Raw genomic sequence first — 23,628 nt, 5'->3', positions numbered from 1 at the left:
TGCGCCAGCAGCTGTCTACCACGGTCGACATTAGGTGCGCTTGCTCTAAACGGGCGTTCCAGAGTGAAATGTTCCGGTCTTTATGCGGCGATGTTCCCCGACTTTCGTGATATTGTTCAGACTGGGAACGAGGAAAAATAGGCCGTTAAAGCAGTCCTGGCACTGAACACCACAATGACGCTGTTACACGTCAGTGAACTAGTTTTAACGCGACAGCATTGTGGGCCCCGTGTCGGAAAAAAATCCTGTGTCGGCGTCCGACGTCCGGCGCCGGCCATCTTGTGAGCGAAAAGTAATTCCGAACCACGCATGCCCAACCACGCAGGACCTCCGCGTAGCGCAGAGGCGTTACTGAACTAATTGAATTTTCCCATCTTGTTAGATGTGTCACTATCTCCTTTCAATATCGCATGGGTCTAAACTTTGCGTGGAAACCAAGGCACCGATAACCCGGATGGCAGGAACTCAGCCAGCGTAACAGTACGCCTTTTTTTTTTTTCATCTGTGCTACACAATGTTACCGGGGCTGTCCGCTCTTGCGCACTCGACACTGAATTCTAACACTATTCAACGTGGCACACTATGTTTCAAATGGTGCAACACTTAAAGCGCCCCTACGTGTAGAATGCCGTGACAATGATCTCTGGTGAAAGCGGCGGCGTTGCCCGCTGCGCGAACGCCCCAAGATCTAAAGACAATCCCATCCCGTGTTCCTTCCCTGGCCTTTCCCATGCTTCCTTCGCACATCATAATGGCAACGGAGTTTGCCAGGGGATGTAAGCAGGGGCAAGCGCTGTCGATTGGTCGTTCTTCGAGGAACGACAGCGCCAACATGACAAGAGCCGTCTGCGTGTTCTGAGTGTTGATGGGGAAGCGTCTATTGTGCACCACTGAATCTTTTATGAAGCTTCCATTCAGTTAACATTACGCGCAGGTGTAGAAATTTCCAAAAGTAATAAGTACTGCGGTTCCTGCAGTCAACCGGACTAATGGCGCCTTTGGCTGGTCGTTTCGAAGTGCTCTAAACCAATCTCGCGATCAGCGTTGTTTGTCGCTGGTCTAAAGACAGCGCGCATCTTGCGTTCGGCTGGCTATTCTCGATCACTCTCCTCCCGCGTCGAGCGCTCGCGTGCGCTCCGCGCTTACATGCAAGCACTGCGCTTGCATATAGGCTCCATACTCCGAACCCTGTCGTCTGAGAAGTCGTCCAGATGAACGTTTTCCGCATGGAGGAAGGAAAAATATAGGAGGGAGCATTACATCACGCAGCCAGCCTTGGCAAGTGAACGCTCCGTGAAGCCACAGCGGTGGTGGCCCAACAGGTGACCTCTTGCTTCGAGATCACGGAGCAAGAATCGAGATTTGTTGAGACGTTTGAAAAAATTTTGCGCGGTATGTATTCGTTCACGAACGCCGGTAGTTTTTAGCGGGTTCTGCTACCCTACCGTAGCTCTGCCCGCAGAGCGGAAGCACTAAAACCAAGTGCGCACTTTTACGTGCGATCACGTGTTGGTCCACCTGGTTTGGCATCAATCGCGTTGCGGCATGCCCCCTCCTATCTTTTACCTTCCTCCATGGTTTTCCACCACGCCATGAGAACACAGCGTCGCCGATTGTTGGCGACGTTCCACCGTAACCTAGGCAACCTATGCCACTGCATACTGGGCCCCGTTTATGAGGTAGTGATGAATGTTGTAGGTCGACTGCGTCGCCACTACGAGAAAACTATGAGCCGACGCGAGAAGTCAGGCACCGAGCCGCTTTGCCTTGCTTGCTAAACTTACCCTTCTTTTCGCGCTGTACTAGCCTGAGGACGTTTATTTCTTCTTTATTTTTCTACGGCCAGAACACCTGAAACTTTATCCCGTTTCCTTCTTCATATCTGACTCTCATTTTCACTCTCACGCTGTGTAACGTAGTCGACCGAGCTCAGTGCCATTCCTCCTGCATTTTTCTTCATCTCTGTAGCCCCTCGCTGGGCACCTCGAGGGCACCTGTGAACGATTTTTGCTGTTATTCAATTTATATGGAATACATCGTCGGCTATTCTAACCCATTCAAGTTCTCCATGCGGTGTCACCTTGGTATGAAGCGCTGCTCCGTTTCATAGATGCTCGAAGCAGTCGGGACAAGGCGAACGAAGTTCGATGGAAGTTGAGAAAACCGCGCGGCGGGGAAAATTTCAGCGCGGAAGTTGTAAAACGCTCTCCCGTTTCTGGCGCGTAACAAACACATCGATCGCCAGCCACTACAAAACCTCCAACTTAGTGAAATTCACAGACAAAAAAAAAGGAGGTTGCGTTATTCGTGAGCAGGAAATTGAGGCTGTACGCTGACAGCTGCGCGTTTTCTCGCGGACCCGCGCCTTCAATCATTTCTATACTCCATCCAGGAGGGAAACGCGAGGGACTTCCAAAACAAAACAACAACGAAATAAATAAATGAAGGAAAAGAAAAAGAAAACAGAAGCGAAGGGAAAATTTCCAGAAAACTTTAAGTAAGTGGGCATTCGAGAGCAATTCATCAAGCGCCGCTCGGTTCGGCGAAAAACCATCAGCGGAACCGCGCGGACAGCGGAATGCGCGGCTCGCGCCGCGTGCGCCGACGGGCTTTGGCGTTAATCCAGTGAACGCTGCTTCGCACGCGCTCCCAGCGTCGTACGGTGTTTTTCCTCCGTGGCAACTAGCCCTACTTTGCTCTTTCTCGGTTTCTCTCTCTCTCTCTCTCTCTCTCTCTCTCTCTCTCTCTCCCTCTCTCCGCACAGCAGCGGCATCGCCTGCGCACTCTCGCGCCTTGGGCAGCGTCGCGCAACTCTTGCAGCAGGTCGCCCGCAGCGGTGGCGGGGCGTTATTTTGGTACGCAGCGCTAAAGCTGGTGTTGGCAACACGGGGCAGGCACGTGCGTATATACAGCCTGCGACGCCCGACGCGTCACCGGCAGCGCTGGAACGCAACGTACGCGATCGGCGGACTTTGGCGATTCCTGGCCGGCTCCCTGTTTCGTGCACTGCGGCAGCATGCAGGCTTTCCTACGGCAAACATGCACCGCCTTAGGAACAGCTTCTTCATTGAGTTGCGCACAGTGCTGTCTGCGTGCACTCTAGTTAGTAACGATTTAAGAAAGGCTGGGCTGAAGCCAGCAGACCTTCCTGAATGCTACAACCGTTGGGTGATGGACAGTAAGTTTGCAAAGGCACTGCTGCACTTCTTGCAGGATGCACAGTTGAAAGCTTCCATTTGACCTTCTTTTATTCTTTATGCCTTGAGGCCAATCCTCCCGAACAACAAACTACAACAACAAACAATAATAATGATGATGATGATAAAAACTTACTGCCCGCTGTGTGGCCTCCAAAATGCGTGCACAGGCGCCGTCGTTCTCGGAGCCTGCGTGACCTACAAAACCCAGCGCGAATGTTGCGCGATTGGGCCCAGAAGTCAGGGCGCTACGCTACCAAAATGGCAACAAAGTAAGAGGTGAAGGGAGGGCAACGAGGTTAAGCTGATTAATTGTCCGGTTGGCTACTGGATGAGGTAAGGGCAGAAGACACGAAGAGAAAAAAAGAAGAAGGTATGAACAAAATCTGCCCTCACAAACACAATGACTGCATCCGACTATAGTTTTTTCAGTCAACCCCGATGCTTTAAAAAACACACACTAGCACTTTTAGAGCAACTGAGACTGACTTTCCGCTGGCACTAGGTCCGAAGAATTCTATTTTACTTAAGGGAACGGCTGCCAAGCGTGCCGCTCGAGCGTGGCGATGAGCCCTTTTCTTGCTACAACTTGCGTACTGCCGCAACAGCACTAGTTTCACTCTCAATGGGGATGACGGACCGAGCTTTGTATGTCTCTGCCGTACGGTACGGGCGAAGCCAAGAAGTTTCCGTAATTTTTCAAGTTGCGTATGTGCTCCTAGTTGTAATAATATGCGCATCTCCTGCACAACTCGTCCACTGCGAATTATTTCCTGTTCTTATAGCAACCACAAAAAGCGCTTCTGTGGTGAGCGCTGCAGCTGTTCCATTTGTAAGCTTTCTCGAAAACGTCTAACAGCTCTGTAAATGTTACTACTGACACGACAAGGCGGGAACTCCGTATTTATATGAAAGGTAATCTTGAGCTTTGTTTTCGTATAACTGCACAATAACGAAGTAATACCTGACTAAGATAACTGGCACAAGAGCACCAGAAAGGCAGCTACCATGAGTGTCACATACCGTCGTGATTGATTACTGAACAACCCGCCGTGGTTGGCGTTGCGCTGCTAAGCAGGGGGGCTCGGATTAAAAACCCAGTTACAGCAGCCGCATTTTGATTGGTGCGAAATGCAAAACCGCCCGTGTACTGTATATTTGGTGCATGTTTGATAAATAAACGTGGTCAAAATTATTCTTGACTGCTCCTCTACGGTGTGCCTCATGATCAGATAGTGGGTTTGGCATGCAAAACCCTAGAATTCAACTTTTTTTTTATTAATGAACAGACGATAACCAGAATTAACTGGCTTCCTCTAAACTACGTCATTCCACTAGTCCACGCTAACACTACGGACCGCAGTTACATTCGCTTAATGGGAAAAGCATCCCGTTTTTATTGACTAGACATGTACAAGAGCCCAACAAAAATTATTCTGCTTACATGGCACATAATGGGCAAACGGTCACAACTGAATAAAAAGTTGTCCGCCTTTCCACTACTGTGAAGAAGGGTGCAAGCGAAGCTCGGCATCCGCGGCTCTTCGTTGCCGCAACGCCTCAGCTTCGCGCTCCCTCACGGTGAGGTCGGCACGTCTACGACAAGCCCTTCCTCGAGCGTGTTCCCGGCGGCGTTCATCAAGCTCCGCCTGTTCTTCGGCCAAACGCACGACGCCCGGCCCGCTCCCACTGTCGTTCCTTCAACGCAGCCTGGTCTTCGGCAGGACGAATCAAACGCGGTCTCCACATCTGACTGCAGGGCCTGCACTGACGGGAAACGGTGGGCGCGAGGCGAGCGAACACGCGATCACACCCTTTCCCTCCTCCGGAGGTAGAGGACGCCTGTGATTGGCTCACACCTTGGGCCACGTCTACTTCTTCATATATATATAAAAGCCCGCTTTAAAGGGTGCATATGATGAACCGACAGTGGCTGAGAAATTACACACTAGCACAATTCCAGTTAAAACGTGGCTTGCTGAAAAGGGCTTATTTGTGCCATGGACAACAAACTGTCTACTGTGCAAAAAGCCAGAAACACTAGAGTATGCATTCATAGAGTGTTGTTGGGACGCGATGATTTTTTGGGGATGTGATGCGAAGAACCCTGAAAGAACTACCGTTAATTCCCATTGGCACAAGATAAACTACCCGTGGACAACGAAAATGGCATATCGTATGACATGATCATGCTTCTGGACCTCCATGGTTTGTGGACAACAAGTATTGCCGACAGACACGCTGACGTTAGTACTCGATCAGAATGGGATCAGAATGGGATTTAATAGAGAGTGTGTGTTACATTCACGATGTGTATCGATCACAAGCTGGACCTCCTCACTGAATCAGTCTGCTTAATGAACTGTCACAAATGAAAAAAAAAATTGCGCATTGGCTCACCCCTTTGTATCTGGTTGTTGCAATAAAAAGTATAAAAAAGAAAAGACGACAGTGGCTGAATTGGTTAGCGTGGTGGTCGCCCAAATCGGAGATCGGTGGTGCGAATCCGCAGCCCGGCAAGGAATATTTATTTTCGCGTGGTTTGAGTTTTTTTTCGCGCAGCAACACCAACACCGACGCCGACACGAACAAGGCAATACAAGCTTCGCTTGAGTAGAACGGGTTTTCTTCGACGGCTCGAACTCTATATGCGCACGCCACAAAAAGCTTTGTGTTAATTAGCTCCTATTTTTGTTGGCGTCTCTAGTTACTCCGCCAAGATGAATCGACGTTGCGTGCTTTAACTTACCGGTCGGTATCTTCAAACATTTGAAGTGAACTTGGCTCTAGCCAAAGCGTGACATACAAACGAACCTCATATACCTGAAATGCATGTAGCTGAACCTATAAGCACAGTAAACCATTCGTTAATTCAAAGGTAATCAATCACACGCTTTCTTCTTTTTTACTCGCGCGACACGAGATATGTCTTACTTAGTACCTTTGCAAACCATTAATCAGTTTCGAGCTGTTTCTCTGAACTGAACTCGAAATTTTCTTACAAGTAACAAGGCAGAGAACACCAGAAAATAAAGAAATTACCCTTCCTCGCACAAGAATGGCGCGCCTGGAACGCAGCTTCGAACACGAGGCCTTAATTACGGACCACGTGGCCTGGGGGGCATTCGAGAGGAAGATATTGAATAAACGAGCTGGTCCTCGGGGAAGTGCTGGGGCTTGGACCAAATATCCACAGAATGCTTCAGCCGTTGCTTCGTGCATGCTTGACCGAACGCGGTAATTAGTTTGGCGGGACCATTAACGCTGACCACGCGCACGCTGAGTTTGAGTAAGGTGCGTGACACGTGCTTTGCGTGCTCCACATTCGATAAGCGCATATTGCCCAATCGATGACCCTTGGCGTGCTAGCGAGTAACAGAAGTTGAAACGAAGTTCGCGACGATATTACGCCTTGCTCAAGAACGAGAAGTATAAATTTCCCGTGTGATGCTTGTAATCGTGGTGCTTCTTTTGGAAAACATGGCGAGGCTAATTCAATTATAATGCTCTGAGAACGCTCAGCAGTATGCATAATGCCGGGAACAATCACATCTAACGGCCTGGACGTTGCAGTGCTGAAAGAACCGATTAGGTTTGCGAATTTGTGCACGCGTGTTGTTTCCAAATGTCCCCGATGAGAAAGCCTTTATTCGTGACTTGTTTGGAAACTTTTCATGAATAAAGGCTGTTAATTGAGGGCCTTGGAATAAATGTATTCCGATGCCAAGTGCAGTTTTGTTGAAGCACCCCTGTTACGCGGTTCACTTTTTTTAGAGTCGCACATACAAAGTTGTGGCACTCTGTAGCCTCAACATCAACAGTATGGAATCAAATGCGGCACGTACCAGCCACGTAAAGAAATCTAGTGTTGCGGCAGCCGTTTTGTCCTCCCATCTGACCCCCTGCCCCTTCCCTGTTGTTACTCACATGTTTTACTCTTCCTTTTCTGTCTTATCGAGGTCTAATATGCCGCGAACGTTCAGGATAAGGGAACGCTCGAACTCATTGGTTACAAGTAGACAGTCAGTATTAGGCTGGCTTTGCTGTCTTCAGTTTAGATCTTGCTTTACAGTCAGGACCTTCCCTTGAAGAGTCACTTGTGCCATATGATCGGATCACTTTATTGTAAACGCCACTATGTTCCCTTTTGAATTATATACGGAGGAACAAAGGTCTGCGCGGCAAAGCGTTTCTTTTGTAAGAACTGAGTCGTTGTTATGAAATAGAAGCTTTGTTCAATGACAAGTCGGCGAATCATGAGCACGTCTCATTCACCGATTGGCTTGACTAACGATATCTTCGCTATCGATTCAGTCTTGCGTGCTTCTAGCAACACGCCGGCCTGGCTGAACACCTAAAACGATACGCCATTTCTCTCTCTCTCTCTCTCCACTGCATTTCTAATCTCATTTTTCCCCCGTTACCTGCAATATCGCAAACCGCAAAACTCACATCCGGCTAACCTTCATTTCTTTTCTGTCCATTACTTTTCCTTTGAAAATTTCTTTCTCTCTCTCTCTCTTTTACAGCCACTGATCAAATTGTTCTTATATAAGAACTGGGTAAGCATATACACACAGCGTTTGTTAATACGGGTGAAAACCGAACCCAGCAACGCAATCTCCCGGCTGTCATTTGCGACATGCTTCCAAGGCAGCAGGCCATAAACTCTCTTTTTGCTGCTGGTAGCCGCGCGCACAACAGGCGCTAAGCACTATGCGCTTATTTAGCCCGACCTGACAACAGACTATTTCCTAAAAGCATCCTATTGGCTCCCTTGGTAGAATTCTGACCCATGGTGGTATCTGTTCGGCCGTTATTTCGCCTTTTACGCATATTGAGTCCGCTTTAGAGATGATACCGGTTAAGTGCCTGTATTACCGTAGTTAATAATTGTTGCTTATTACCCGGAACCGGAACCAAATCTGGCACAAAATTTACAAATATCGTTTTCTTTTTCTTTTTTTTTTCATGGGTAGGGCCGCTTAGCGCTATGTCCAACGTTAGTATATGCTGGCATCTTTTCTTACGAACAATTCTAGCATAAGAACTTTATTTGTAGACAAGGGACCTCGAGTGGACTTGGGAAAAGTGTTTCGTTCTCGAGCCATTGACCGATAATAGGTTCAACGTAACAATTAGCTGCAGTCTACTCTTACAAGCCGTTCTGGGTTACGATGTTTTCTTTTCTTTTTTCTTTAATACAGGACTTGGGCCCATGACTGCTAAACTTCTTTTGAATTAGGCTCTTTCTTCAACGCTACCACAAGGGTGCCCTTCATTCCATAAATATGTTCATCATCATCATTACCATCATCATCCCCATCATCCTATCATTTTATGTCCACTGCAGGACATTATATATATACATATATCGCTCCATAAAGAGGTTGGCGCGATATAAGGATGGATGCCGCTGTGATGGCCAATCATAGAGAGCACTTACGAAAGTGTTTACATGTGAATTGTACGCATAAGATCAGGTGCTAGCTAAGCATATCCATTAAACATATTAGCAAAGGTGAGCAACCAGAGACAAATAGCACTTTCGAGCGAAAAGCTTTGTGAAAGCATCATGCTATCCCAAAAGTATAGCAAAGAAAAAACAAACAGAGCTTTGAAGAGCTAAATTAATGAAATTATTGCTAAACAGTGACCTTCTGTCCTCATTGTCGCATTTAATGTGTACATTTCCATCATTGCTCCTCTTCACCCTGCGAAGAGTAGCTGACTAGAGCGATCGACGTCAGGCTACGGTGCTATCTGTCTTTGCCTGCAAAACGAACATTCTCTCTCTTTACTGGGGAAACCGCGCCCCTAATCGGTGGCTTGCACGCTCCTAACGTCTTGCACGCTCCTAACGTCTTGCAGGGCACGTTATGTATAGCGCCGCTGATTATAATGACGGACTTGTCACCATGGTACGAGCGTCTAGGCCTCCATCGGCCGCTACTAAGTGGCTGCGGTGTACTCCAGAGATGAAGTGAGGACACCTGAGGATAAAGGGGGACAGAAAGAGACAATGAGGGGAGGGGGTATTGTTATGTAGTAGGGGGTTGTCTGCGCCTTCCGTGTCGCTCATATGTCGCGCCAGCCGAGATGCAGAGCTAACAAGCAATAACGTCCCGCTGGCATCCTTCCAGGGTACTCGGTCTTGAGATGCTGAACTTTGTCCTGCATGCAGTGGGAACCATAGCAGCTCATTACTTAGGTTTGCCGTTCTTTTTTTTTTTCTCCTGTTCGTGGGCACCGCATCGTTTGAGCGACGAGGCGCGATGATTGAAAGAATTCCTTCGCCATTTATAAGCCAATAAAACGCTGCACAGCGCGCAGGCCCGTCTGTGGCTGCTATTACGAAGCCGTCTACAACAATTCGGGTTATAGCAGTTTACACGGCAAGTAAGGCGCTATGTGATTTTCTAAGCTGTGGCTGTTTCTATCTGTGGTCATTGTTCCTTGATAGTGTTTTTTTTTAATACTGTTACTGTGCCTACAGCTAAAGCTATGGGCTTGATGTGTCCATCCTTCACGGAAAACCCTCGTCGTCAAGTCACCTCTCCATGTTCAGCCTGATCCTCACATCACGGAGTGAAGTGAAGCGAAAGCTTGGCCACCACAGATCGCAGTGGGAATCAAACATCTGCCTCAGCGGCAATGTGCTGTTGGAGAAGAGAGAGAGAAATCAAGGAGAGGTGGGGATGTAATCCAGACGAGCGTCCGCTTTGCTGTCCTACGCTGTGGCTAAGGGAAAGGGGGAATAGAAAGAGGGAAAGAGGAGGAGAGTGACCACTTCGCGAAGGCAGGACGATGCACTGGAATACCGGGTGTTCTTTTTTTTTTTTTAACAGGTCCAAAATATTTTAAAATTGCCCGTGGCAGATAGCAAACTTCTAACCCTTTATCTAAATTACTCGATGAGGCGGCCGTTACTTCTACGATAAATCAATATATGCCTATATAAATCAATACCACATTTACAATAACTCTTGCTTTATTTATCTTACGGCACATATTTGAATCTACAAATTACAGCCGGGAGCTCGCGAGGCGTATCCGCTTGGCACTAATTGTCAAGACTGCACCGGTTTCGAGATAATTTTCTAAGTGTCCGACGAAATACATTTGTGTTCCAGTTAACTTCGTGCTTCAATGCATAAAACGGCGTTTTCTCGAAAGGAGCACTTTATCTGCGACTTCCGCCATGGTGGCTGAGGGACACACTACACTGGCCATTGAAATCTGCAGCGTGTCTCTTGGAAGTAACGCACCATTTCGCCTCGCTGGCTCACTGCAAAAAAAAAAAAAAAAGAAACTTAGCGAATGCATGATTTCCACAACTGCACTGAACCGCCATATATATATATATATATATATATATATATATATATATATATATATATATATATATATATATATATATATATATATATATTAGGAGGGGAACAGCAGTATGTTTACAGATCACGTTACTTTATATTTAGAGAAGAAATATTTCTAAGATACACAGCTACATCATAGAGAAGCATCCAGAAGCGATTACGCTAACCTTTTCAGCCGTGGCATTCCGCAACCAGCAATTTCATGCGCGGCGACCATACATGCTCTGGTAGGTTGCGCAAGTTGTCTCAAAGTGCTCCTAGATATTCTGCTAATTTCCAAAGGACAACAAGTACCTGAATAAACTTCGTCAATAGCGAATACCCTTTAGTCTAACACTTCAAAAGCCTGCGAAACATGCGTGTGCGAACTGATGTATTGATTTCAGGCATTCATAATTGCTTCTGTTGTGCCTGTGATAGCATAGACAGGCGTAGTCTGCAAATTCAAACCCTTTTATTGTTTACACACAACTCCCACAGTACTTCCGATTAAGCCCCCTGAAACAGCGCAAGTTACACTGGTGTATAAGGCGCGCTAGGCGCGTTATGTTAGGTTAAGTTAGATATAGAACTCTCCAGTTGGCACCAGTTTTTCTATAATCTAAAATGTTTGACAACGAAAATTAAAAAGAAAGTTACATACATAAGATGAACGCGAAGCGCCTATACCTTATATCTGAACGCGTTAAAGGCATCTATGTACCTGTAGTAAATTATGGGACAAAAAAAATTATTTTTCCTTGGCTAACTTGTCTGTAAAAAATGCATGACCGGACGTTTTCTGGTGTCATGAACGCGCCGCTGCCACAGAGTGGATAAGCTTAGAGGCTCTTATCAAAGTACATCTATGCTCCCGGCTACGCCAGACGCATGTTCCTGTATACTGCGTCCGCCGAGCTCTGTAAAATTCGCCTTTGCCTTCCTGATGCCATAGAGTATGCTGCAAAATTTACTAGAACGAGCTGCGGCGCTAGTTTCCATGGAAGCTGCAAGCGTTGTGTTTTAGTGAGCGTGGGAATGATGGTCAGTAGATGGATTTGTCTAAACTTCGTTCTTCTGGCTTCAAATGGCTTTGCGAGCCCGTAAATGTGTCATTTTCAACAAGATAATGCGCTATAGAAGCAACCGTTCGCAGCGGATAGGAGTGTGCACGGAATGTTACCGCCTCGTGTGTTTAAAAAAGGAGCGTTGCTTCGCTGTCAAGACCAATAAAGGCAAATGCGGGGTGCTAAACAAAGCCACAAGTACGTCTGCAGGCACACGTACGAATATGAGACAAGTCCGCGAACTAACTATCGCTCCCTTGGCGGCTGAACCATCACAGCGCCAGAGTTTCCTCTAGTAATTTTAGTAAGAAACTATATCCTCATACGCGGATGTCAATGCATACCAGAGTATTGGACAGCGTGCGTATAGTAGCTCATTTCACAACAGGATGGTCACTTGCCGTCTGCCTCTTTCTTACCCTGCTGTATATGCAAATCCCCTTGGGCTCGGTGAGAAGTAGCTAGAGACCATAGACGACCCTTCCTCCTTTTTCTTCAGTAATGTCTTCTCATCCTCTGTGCTCCATACCGACTCCACCGACCCAGGTTGCCGCCGGCCTCAACGCGACAACCGTTGTGAAACTCCTCACGCAGCTCCTCTGCAGAATGGTTTGGGCGGCGACGACTGAGGCAAACCAATCATTGCGTTTCCTACATAAGTGAAAACTGCAGGGGACTCTGGCACTGCAATCGGGGCTCGGATACCGTAGGAACGGAAAAGGAGGAGGAGGGAAAAAAAGGGGGGGGGCACGTGAAAAGCCAAAGAAACGCTACTACTGTAGACACGACAGTGGTTGAGGGCAGACGGGTAAATTTAAGTTCAAGGTACTTTTTACGTTCAAGTTTCTGCTACTTTTGAAAATAAACACTACGCAGATTTGTCAAGCGGACAACTTACGCAGGGCATGGAGAAGCATAACGGCATTAAAGCACACCGTAGGGTTTATGCGACTCTACGGAAGCGGTCACACGTCAAATAAACAATTCTTTGCCCGCCGCGGTTGCTCTGTGGCTGTGGCATTGCTCGAGGTCACGGATTTGATCCCGACCGTGGCAGCCGCATTTAGACGGGGTCGAAATAATATTTAAAAAGAAAAACGCGAGTGCACCTAGGCTTCGGGACACGTTAAAGAACAGAACGCTGTCAAACATAATCCGGAGTCCGCCACTACGGCGTGCCCCATAATCCGATTGTGGTTTGGGCACATACATCCCCATAGTTCAACTAAAGCTTACTATTTCTGCCACAATGCAATGTGTCATGTGACGCAATGACAATGCTCAACCCTCTCAGAGGTTATTAAGTATGGCGCACAACAACGCCTCAATCAAACGCCTACGCCTGTGTGTTCTGTGTACTACGCAGACAAGCAGCTGTGGTACGCGCAAGCTAATGTTTAATGTCAACTCACCACTCTCGTGTTGGACTCAAAGTTGAAGAAATAAGACATTCGTCATCAACATCGCCGCTAATTATCGTCAATCAAAGCAAACATCACAGAAAGTTTCGCTTGTATCAATTACCACAGAGCGTGGGATCCGAATATTTCTTGTTTCTGTTTGTTGCTTTTTTTAATCTTTATGCGACATGATGTTCATTGGTACCATTTAGGTACCTTTTCTTTCCGTTTCTTTTTTGCTTTCCACTCTTCTAATAGCCTCAGTAATGTAGCACACCCTATGAATGAATGAATGAATGAATGAATGAATGAATGAATGAGCACGGCCAGGTCATTAAGTCCCCGCGCATACAAACCCATTCCAAATTGTCACATTTACAACCCAATCTTTCGTTGAAAATCGTCAATTTGCAAAGTCACAAAGCCGTTCGAAGCCAAAAGGGCAAAGTCTAGACACATATTTGCATACTGCCCATCATTCCGGGGCTGGCTAAATTGCTACACACTTGCACCTCTCACAAATGATGATTGATGATGATGATTTCTTTGACATTCCTTTGAAACGGGGCTATGACGCAGAGTCAGTGGGTTTGCTTGGGCTAATCATGTTTTACTAAATCAACCACAGTCTCGAATCCTGCCTATATCTGCTTTTTATTATTTCTCTTCATTGCAACCTCTATCTCCGTATTCCAATGTTACCTGTACCTGGGACGACCCCGGCGCCATTCCGTAGGTATTTTTTAATAATAATAATAATAATAATAATAATAATAATAATAATAATAATAATAATAATAATAATAATAATAATAATAATAATAATCAGCCTATTTTTATGTTCACTGCAGTACGAAGGCCTCCACCTGCGATCTCCAATTATCCCTGTCCTGCGCCAACTGATTCCAACTTGCGCCTAGAAATTTGCTCATTTCGTCACCCCACCTAGTTTTCTGCCGTCCTCGACTGCGCACCCCTTCTCTTGGCACCCATTCTGTAACTCTAATGGTACACCGGTTATTCATCCTACGCATTACATGGCCTGCGCAGCTCCATTTTTTTTTTCTCTTAATGTCGACTAGAATATCGGCTATCCCCGTTTTCTCTCTGTTCCACACCGCTCTATTCCTATCTCTAAACGTTACGCCTAAAATTTTTTGTTCCGTCGTTCTTTGCGTGGTCTTTAACTTGTTGTCAAGCTTCTTTGTCAGTCTCCAAGCTTCTGCCCCGTATGTCAGCACCGGTAAAATGTATTGTTTCCTTTTCAATGATAATGGTAAGCTTCCAGCCAGGAGGTGGCAATGTCTGCCGTATGTCCTACAACGCACTTTTATTCTTCTTTGAATTTACGTCTCATGATCAGGGTTCCCTGTGAGAAACAGACCTAAGTAGACGTATTCCTTCAGATACCCTAGAGGCTGACTGGCGATCCTGAACTCTTGTTCTTTTTCCAGCCTGTCGATCATTATCTTTGTTTTCTGCATATTATTCCTTAACCCCACTCTCACACTCTGTCTGTTAAGGTCCTCAGTCATTCATTGTAACTCGTCCCCAGTGTTGCTGAACAGGACAATGTCATCTTTAAGCCGAAGGTTGCTGATATTCGCCGTTGATCCTCACTCCTAAGCCTTCCCAGTTTAATAGCTCGAATACTTCTTTCAAGCCTGCAGTGAATAGCATTGGAGAGATTGTGTCTCCTTGCCTGACCTGTTTCTTGATAGACAACTTTCTACTTTTCTTGTGGAGAACCAAGGTAGCTGTATAATCTTTGTAGATATTTCCCAAAATATTCCCTGTATTCTAAGATATACCTTGCTAGATGCTATGTTCGTTTGTACGCGGAACGTTTGGGAGCACTGCAGTCACGGTGCGCAAGCGGGCATCACGCGTGGTATTTCTTTTTTTATTTCGCGGGCTTCTTGAGTAAGCGGGAAAACATTCATGCCTAATAGATAGAGAGTTAGAAACTGTTTAATCGGACATATTGCAAACCGCTGTATAACTTGCTAATTGGAATTTGTTGCATAACTTCTTTGCTTCCGAAGTTGGTTAATTAACCCTGACTAATTATACAATTAGGCAGAATGCAAAACGTAATCTGACTTACTCCATACAATAGTCAGCAACATGCATTTGGTCACGCCGTCTTAGAGTGCATCGGTATATTTTTAACCTTTGGCTAAATTTAGCTGTGCCGCCCTGTATATATACCACATTCCTCATAGTCTGATATAAGGATGGATTGTAGTAAACCTTCTAGTGCGCCGTCAGGGTCAAGCCACTACCTCGCCTCGTGATCTTCTGATGCTCGGCTACACCCTGCACCGTAAGGCTAAATAAAACAAAATTTGATTGACCGCCGCCCCTGGGTTTCTAACTCATGACCTGTAAGAGTTGGCAACTCATACCGCAGGCTTCCTGTCGTTCCTTCTTTCTTTCCTTTCTTTCTTTCATGACATTTAGTGTTAGTTGTCACTTTGCACGCTGCAACAACTGATAACCAAGCTAATGGCACTTATAATGACGGTGGCTATGAAGCACTTGCTCGTCTTACACCTATTCCAATTCTGCAGGGGCATGCTCAGTTAAACAATGTCTCAGAGCTCGCGACTCAGTGAAAGAAGGTTAGAATCCTTAAAATACAGCACACTGCGGCGGCCACTGTTCTTAAAATGGCATTCCTCCGTGGTGCTACACGTCTCTTATTACAAACAATACAACGAATTTTCGCCCACGTAATCAGCCAGCCATAACTCTCACTATACGGTCCCTGAGGGACATTGCGTCAGGCACACGGATGCGGCGGTCATTCCACAAGGAGGACGGGGGTGCTACGTAAACCCTTGTCATCCCATAAAAACCCATGCACGCACCTATGGCACTGAAACGCGGGATTTCCTCTTATGAGAACTACAAGCCATACATGATGCCATCGAATGCATCAGCGCGTTATCAAGTGTTACGGAACTTCGTATCTACACGGATTCATTCGGCCATTGAAGTCAGTGAAAAAGAAATGACAAAGGCGTTCACACAGACCTGCCGTGGTGGCGTTGCGACTTGGGTGTTGGACTGCTAAGGCCGAGTACGCGGGATCAAGTGCCTGCCGCGGCCACCGCATTTCGATGGGGGCGAAATGCAAACAAGCGCCCGTGTACCGCTCGTTGGGTGCACTTTAATGAACTCCAGGTGGTCAAAACAAATCCCGGTGTCGCCCACTATGGCGTGCCTCATAATCATAGCCTGTTTCTTGCACGTAATGGCCCAGAATAAAATTGTTCAAAAAAGAACTTAACCACACCGTGCACTGGATTCGGGTACACAGTGTAGTAAATCCGTTGCAGCTTGGCCGACGGAATGGCTCACTCACCACTTGCGCCTGGCAACCCACAGCCTTACTGCCTTCTGAGCACTCCTCCAAGCCCAGGAGTTTGTTCTCAGCTGCACCCCTCATACCCCCTATAACCCCTCCTCCCCCTCCCTCTCCTCCCCTCTCCTCCTCCCCCGGCGGCACACACGTGCATTTACACACCGGTGTCTGCTTCCTTCCCGGCAGTCTTTTTCCCTCCTGGAGGCAGTTTGTTTTCTGAGGTTTCGAGCTAGGTTGGCCCTGACACCCGCTGTCATCTGCGCCTCGGGATCTGCAAGTGACAACCTTAACACGTGTTCTATGTGCCCGGAACGTGCGTCTACGGCAGACAGTCGCCGTCTCTTGTGACTGTGCCCCGGAGATTAGGCACGAGATGCTCAGGGTGGCCAAATTAAAGGCGATTATGGCTGACGACTTTACCCGTTGAATAGTGGACAACAAGTGCGGTAATTCGTAGCCGCGCACGCACTTGCACCAAGAAGGCCGTGTGCAATCATTTGACGCCTTTTGTTAATTATTGATATACATGCCTTGTGACAAGCCCGATATTTATTAAAAGAAAACAAAAAAGGTACCCACCTACGCGAATCAGACAATATAGCGCACACTCATGATCTCCCATAAAACACGCTATTCCCATTTCCAGTGAATTTTCCGGTAGTTCTGTGCACGACAGACGGACTTCGAAAATGGTGGTATGTGCATGTACTTTTGAGGCCACGGTCGAAGGCAATACTTTAGGGACGGCGACGACATGTTTTCTGTATCGCGAATCAATTGTTCTGAAGTAATGTCATCCGGAGTGTCATTCGAGTGTCCTGCTTTCTTGAAGTTGAAGGCGTTGGAGGAATCGGGGGAGCAACTGCTGTGGCAGCAAATTAGCTCAGAGTAGTGTTAGGATCGGCCTGCAGCTATTTCAGCCCGCTGCACGTGTTCCGATCCAACCGGGACGGTGGCGAACTTCCTTCAGAGAGCTGCGGATAACCGGCAGCCACGTGGCGAAGGGTCAGCTCAGGAGAGTTCTCGACGGGAGGTAATTGGCGGAACCTCCCCATGCGCTTTTCGAGACACCAGACAATGTGCTACTCGGGCTCGCCGCCAGGTACGGCTCCGAGTTCGACGAAGCAGGCTTCGTGCGCAACACGGCAACGCCGCCCTGTTCTGCTATGAGTGGGGGAGTTGCCGCGGGAAAGCCGACGAAGGCTCCTTCCCACGCGCCGAAAAAGACGCAAGACAATGTGCTACCCAGGCGCGCTACCCGGCTCGGCTCAGAGTTCTACGAAGCCCCTCTGACGTCTGCTCCGGACCATTGCACCTAAGTGTGTGTGTGCGGCACGTGTATGTGAGCCCTCCTCCTCCAAAAGGGCGGGTCATCTTCAATGACGTCGAACTATGACGTCGAGCAGAGTGCTTATAAGCAGCGACTGTCGGCTGCTAGAGTGTGCTCGTCGTCGGGCTCTGTGCTCGAAATGTACTCGTGAGATGTGTGCTCGCAAGCTGTTTGCTGTATGCTCGTCTTGCGGGCTCCATTTGGGAGTCACGCTAGACTGTCGATGTATCTCATGTTCAACTGTAAATAACATGTAAATAAATCCTGCTCTCCTAAGCCCCGACGAAAATTCAAGCTCCTTCCTACAGATACGACTGCCAAATCTTACATCTGAATGGCAGCGGTGAGATCGGCCTACAGCTCGTAGATCGTCCGACAACTCTAACAAATGGTGGCAGCGGCGAGATCGTCCGACGAATCTTACAGTTGAAGGAATCACTGAAGTTCTTTTTTTTTGTTCGCATGGTTTACCACGATGCATAATATGGAAATTGAATTATGCATAACCATAGAAGTACGCTGACATTTCTGTCCCTCCTGCCCCCCCCCCCCCCTCCACCACCTTTCCTTTTTCTGTCATCAGACAAAGCAGTGGCGTAGAAGTTAGAGGCGCCGACGTCCTCCTCCTTCTCGGCGAGCCGGCCACGTGTCCTCTCTCCCACGTCGCTGTCTCAGATTGTCACCGCCAGCAACCTTCGCGGGTTATGCGAACTCCCAAGCTCGTGTATCCCGGCGCTGTGACCTCGCCCTTAAGGGACTCACCGTCGGTCACGCAGGCTGGCTTTAGTCGGCAACGGCGCCCGCATCTCGCCGCCGCCTATTCCTGACAGGTTGGGGAGAGAGCAGTCTAGGAAATGGGGAGGGGGAGGAGGGTTAAGCCCATCTCGCCTCGTCGCGGCACTACACTGCGTAGGCGCCCGTATTGACGAGTGCCAGGGATCGATGCGACTGCTCCCCCCCACCCCCCACACTTAAATATAACTATAAATATAGCACTATACCAAGGCTGCAGGTCCCGATATAGACCGTCGCTGCCGTAGGATTACGTTTGGAATGACGTCCTTGAGAACGCCTCTTTGTCACGGCTGTCTTGTGCGGGCCTCGTATGGCGTCACTGCAAGCCCACGTTGCGTGCCCGTGCGCGCGACTGTCAATCGCCGCGGATGCATTGCCTCGAGCGAGAAAACTTCGCCTTCACTTTGGCCGGATATGTCGCTTGAGATTGATGGAAGGAAAACGAGATACGACAAAGTTGGGCCTGAAAATTGATAGCTGCTGTGATGGAGGATTGTGCGTCGCGGCGCTTTAGCCTGCTTAAAGAAAAACTACAACTGTGACTAAAATTTATCGCTTAGAATATATGTTTACCGCGCTTGCTTGTTTGTGTGGCCTCACCTCTCACCGTATTCAAATTTTGCGTGAGTTAAAAATGTTTGCTGCCGTTACGTATTATCCGCTGGAAGTAGCGGGAAGTTTGCTCACTGAACGGTCATTTATCCCGAAATTCTACACAATTGAAAACAATATGGGGGAAAAATAAACAAGAAAGAAACAAGTGGAAAAGAATTGAGAAAACAGCCTGCGCCTCTATAAGAACCGCTGAAGTAGTTGTTCATACCTGCATTTTTAAAAGAAGCGTTCAGATGAAACAATTGCCGCCATTTCGGGACGCAAAGCAATAGATTCGCCCTTTTAGCTTGGCGCCACACTCCCCTGACCTCCTTCTCCTCCTCCTCATATATTGTTTGCGTACATTTCTGTGGCTCCTGGAAACTGCAGTAGTGCGAACAACGGGCAATACCACTGTTGCGTCTTGCGTCCATCTCGTTCTGGTCCTGCACCTTGTGCGGTTACTTACGACGCGTCAACTATGGGTGCGCACAAATCATCCCATTAAGAATGTAATGCTGTTTTCTAAAATCAACCACGAACGCGGAAGGTCATGGGTTTTCGAACTAAATGACGCAAGTGCACTGCATCCCGAGGCCACAGTATCAATACGCGGTGAACTCATCAATAGAGCGAATCGAACATGCGAAATGAAACGGAATGCATGCGAACCTCTAAAGACGAGAGTAACACATCCACTGGTCGATGACTACACTTCAAATCTGCAAGACAGCAGCAACGAACAAAAAGCAGAGACAGCCGGCGTTATGCCGTTCTTGTTTACAGCTAGGCAATGCTGACGATCGGAATCCTTCCCTGCCTCTTTCTGGGCCTCGTTTACCTCGTTATCCAGTGCTTACACGTGATCCGATGTGCCCTTTGAGTGAACGTCTCTCAGTGATATCTGGTTTATTCATACAAACGGTCGTATGCGGGAGAAATTCACTTTAGGTATAGCAGAACGCTAACCCGACCGACACTTCCCAACCAATCATTCGCGTAGAAAAAAGTAATGTTACCGGCGTGACTCGATCGACGCGAACATTTGATTAGAGGACGCCTCGGGAGGCAGGTCCGGAGTGGGGATGTCACGGGTAGCGTGCCTCTTTTCCTGTCATCCTTGATCCACGAAAGTAGACACCAATACAAGGTCAGTGTTCCTTTTTTTTTTTTCACCCGCCTTGAAAAGACCTGCTTGAGGCATCGCCATGCAACGCCCGTGCGGAAGAGCATCCCAGTCAGGCGTGATCAATGTGAGCCAAGATGTCCAGGCTGCCACAACTCAGCATCTCTCGGAGGCATTTATTGCCCTTCTTTTGTGCACGCTGCATGTCTGAGACTCTGAGACTGACTGACGATAGACCTTGTACTATAGTTTGCAGTTTTTTTTCTGATCCTTCGTCTATGGATAGTTTGGAACCGTGTAGAAGTGACATGTTACGATGGCTTGTTAGGCTTGTTCGCCAGAATGTTCTGCTCTTTTAGTCTCTGCTTACATAATGTCCTTTCGTTCTTTTCTTCTTTTACTGCTTTGCGCTGTGCAATATAGGTCGATAGGGGACAGTTCAATTTCCTTACATGCAGTGCGCGGATGATATGAGACGACGCGCTTGAAATATGCGACTAAATGTACGGGGCACTTTCAAAGACTCGAACGCATCTAGCTCTCATAGGCCGGCACTAGTTTTCGTTGTTAAAATTAGGTTCCCTATTTAGAGAGGAAAGACAGCGTTTTCAATGTCTTCAGAGATTTCAGAGCTTTTATTCATGTTCTTTTTTTTTAACATACGAAAACGCTTTCTCCAGTAATATTAGTTCGCGATGCTTCTCTTTATATGAAGCGTAAAGTGTCCGTCTCAAGCTCTGCCGCAGGAGCTGTAGATTTCAACATACATGCTCGGTCGGAGAGAATGCCCCCCGCTTAATGGATGTCTGATGCTGTGCCGTCGTGTAATCTGAAGCGCGAAGTTAGTCCTCCTTTCCGGAAACACTTGACGCGAACGCATGCATAGACGCGAAGGAGCACTAAATCTTTGAGACGCTTTAGAATTTCGTCGTCTGTACTTACACGAGGTCTGGAAATTCGAGTGACTGTAGTCATATGTGCGTGCGCATAAGAGGGTACGAGAGGGGTGTTGCATAGCTCCTCCTGTTGCCATGGGTGACACGCAAGTACAGCGCCGAACCGTACTACATGAATGAGTTTCACGAGGATGACGCTTGCGAGTCGCAAAGCGACTTTTGAAGACCCAATCGTTGTGACGTGCAAGCTCTGCAGCCGTGTCATCGTCGTTCAGCTGCTTAGCATGTTAAAGCCGCACATATTTTTTCATTGGAAAGTTTAGTCCCGACTCATTGGACCCGAGGGAAAGTGTCATGGAGCTTGTTTGGTGTTCCGGAAGGTGTTTACAAAAGCGTACTTTGCTCTACTGCGTCAAGCCGATCAATACACGTGAACGAAGGCAGCAACTTGTATCAGGAAACAAGTGCGTACTAATTAATGTATGCTAACTTCCGTGACAAACGTGAAGTATGGGATTCGCTGAAGACGTACTGTAAATATGAAACAAAAACTTTGGAAGAACTTTGCAAACTAAGCAGGCCAACAACACGAATAATTTCATAAGCGGACATTTGTAATAAAGTGCTTCGTTCACATATCAGTACTTCCGTTCGTATCGTTGGTTTGAGAGTTGGTTTGAAATGTCTTTGTGTTGCTTGACTGCCACATTGTGATACCTTTTTCCTTGAATATTCACTGCAACATGCGAACTCTTCTTCGCAGACCATGTGCATAAATGTATACGAATGTATGAATACAGTAATTACTGTTCACGAGGCAACAAATAGCAGGCGCCGTATTTATGCGCCAATGTTTCCCTTTTCTCATGTGGATAAAATAAATCTAAGCCCGTGTCTTAAAGAAAGATTGTTGGGCGCGAAGCTTTTTCCCAATGCAAACTGAATCAAAATCCAAAGCAAATGACTGCGCAATGAACCCAAGAAATGCTGAGCGAGCCGTTGCTATGCATATGTGATTTGATTGCTTGTTTAGGATTGTATATTTTGAACGTTGAAGTAGAATGAAGACAGATTTCGTGAAGTTGCATAGCCTTTATTTTAGGTCATGCAGCCGTCGATTACACGCACACACTCCCAGTCTCACGCAATACTTTAAACTTGCGTAATATATATATATATATATATATATATATATATATATATATATATATATATATATATATATATATATATATATATATATATATATATATATATATATATATAGTTCGTCTGCTTAATGTGGCGTTTTCTCATAGGTCGAGAGTATGACATTGTTCCCATTGTTCTTACCGGTACAACTGCGAATGTAAACTATAGTGTTCTACGCAGATGTGTAAGTTGACTTTCCTGTAATCAGTGAGACATAGAAAGCTTCGCTTTAAAAAAAAAAACGCGAATAACTCATTCAGCAGTATACGGGGGGCTAGATACAGCTAACTAGATGGTAAAGCACTGAGCTAAGGAAATACTCCTAATGCTAACGCATTAAAAATATAAACTGTAGTAAGAAATGGCAAGGCTAAACCCTCCTCTTTGCCGGGCATAACCAAGGAGGCTTGGGTATATAACTCGGCCGACAATTTTGAAAGACTTTCGTGCTTCGATGCACGAACTTGCGTGCCCCACTTCAACATTCACCGAGGCGGACGCAGGTGGCGTTTACGCGTAGAGCCCTGTATGGTACTCCAACCCTTCATTAATTAGGCTCTTACAATGGAACTTGTCGCTCCTTTCGAGAACGATAAAGAAAGGTTCATAACCAAATACTGCTGGCCTCCTTGACTTGGTTCTGGAGTATCATCCTATCCTTTGTTTTAATTTACGGTGGCACCCGGGAGCTTCGAAACGATGCCGCACTGTCGTAAAACGCGCCTTTAATCCAGGGGCATGGCTTTAATATGCGCACAACCGTGAAATATTCCGCTGTCGCACCATATAATTCCTCTCGTGGTTAGTGCACAATAAAAAAGAGATATATCGTAAAGTTGGCTAAAAGAAACATAAAGGCTATTCGGTAAATCCGCGACTGAAAGGGCTAGCGATAGCAACGATTTCATCCCTGTCTTGCACGCGATGCCGCTGACGTGGTCTGGCTCGTCAATCGTCACTTGCGGTGCGCGCTGAAGAAATTGCACTAGCAATGTGAAGATACTACGCGTTTTGGCGAACTCTCTGTGTTTGCTTTTCAGCGGTATCGTGGCGCCATCTGGCATGTACTCTACGAATTAAGACTGCTGCCTACAATTATATTGGTGCACGTCTTTTTATTTGCTTCCTCTCATGCATTTTGTTTGGTTTTGTTTTTGTTCGTCCTATTGCATGATTATAGATATGATATCTGAAAAGGCTTCAGATAAGATTAAACGAAGCTGTTCTAAAGGTATTATATTCTGTAGCAAGTCTAAATTTTCTTTGTGATCGCACATCTCTGAGGCACATGTGACACGCAAGAC

The 23,628-nt window shown here is 46.9% G+C and overlaps 1 protein-coding gene and 1 long non-coding RNA gene across 4 annotated transcripts in view; one reads left to right on the top strand and one right to left on the bottom strand.

The window, feature by feature from the left end:
- Nucleotides 1–23,628, top strand: part of SK (small conductance calcium-activated potassium channel) — a 526,806-nt gene that overhangs the window by 202,649 nt on the left and 300,529 nt on the right. The window lies entirely within an intron of this gene.
- Nucleotides 10,215–23,628, bottom strand: part of LOC142573975 (uncharacterized) — a 41,514-nt gene continuing 28,100 nt past the window's right edge. The window contains exon 3 of the long non-coding RNA XR_012826383.1: nt 10,215–10,485. This is a non-coding gene — a long non-coding RNA (uncharacterized LOC142573975). The remainder of the gene's footprint in view (nt 10,486–23,628) is intronic.

Source organism: Dermacentor variabilis, chromosome 3, assembly GCF_050947875.1.
Source record: "Dermacentor variabilis isolate Ectoservices chromosome 3, ASM5094787v1, whole genome shotgun sequence".
Lineage (NCBI taxonomy): Eukaryota > Metazoa > Arthropoda > Arachnida > Ixodida > Ixodidae > Dermacentor > Dermacentor variabilis.
This window is presented reverse-complemented; position numbering and strand designations above follow the sequence as displayed.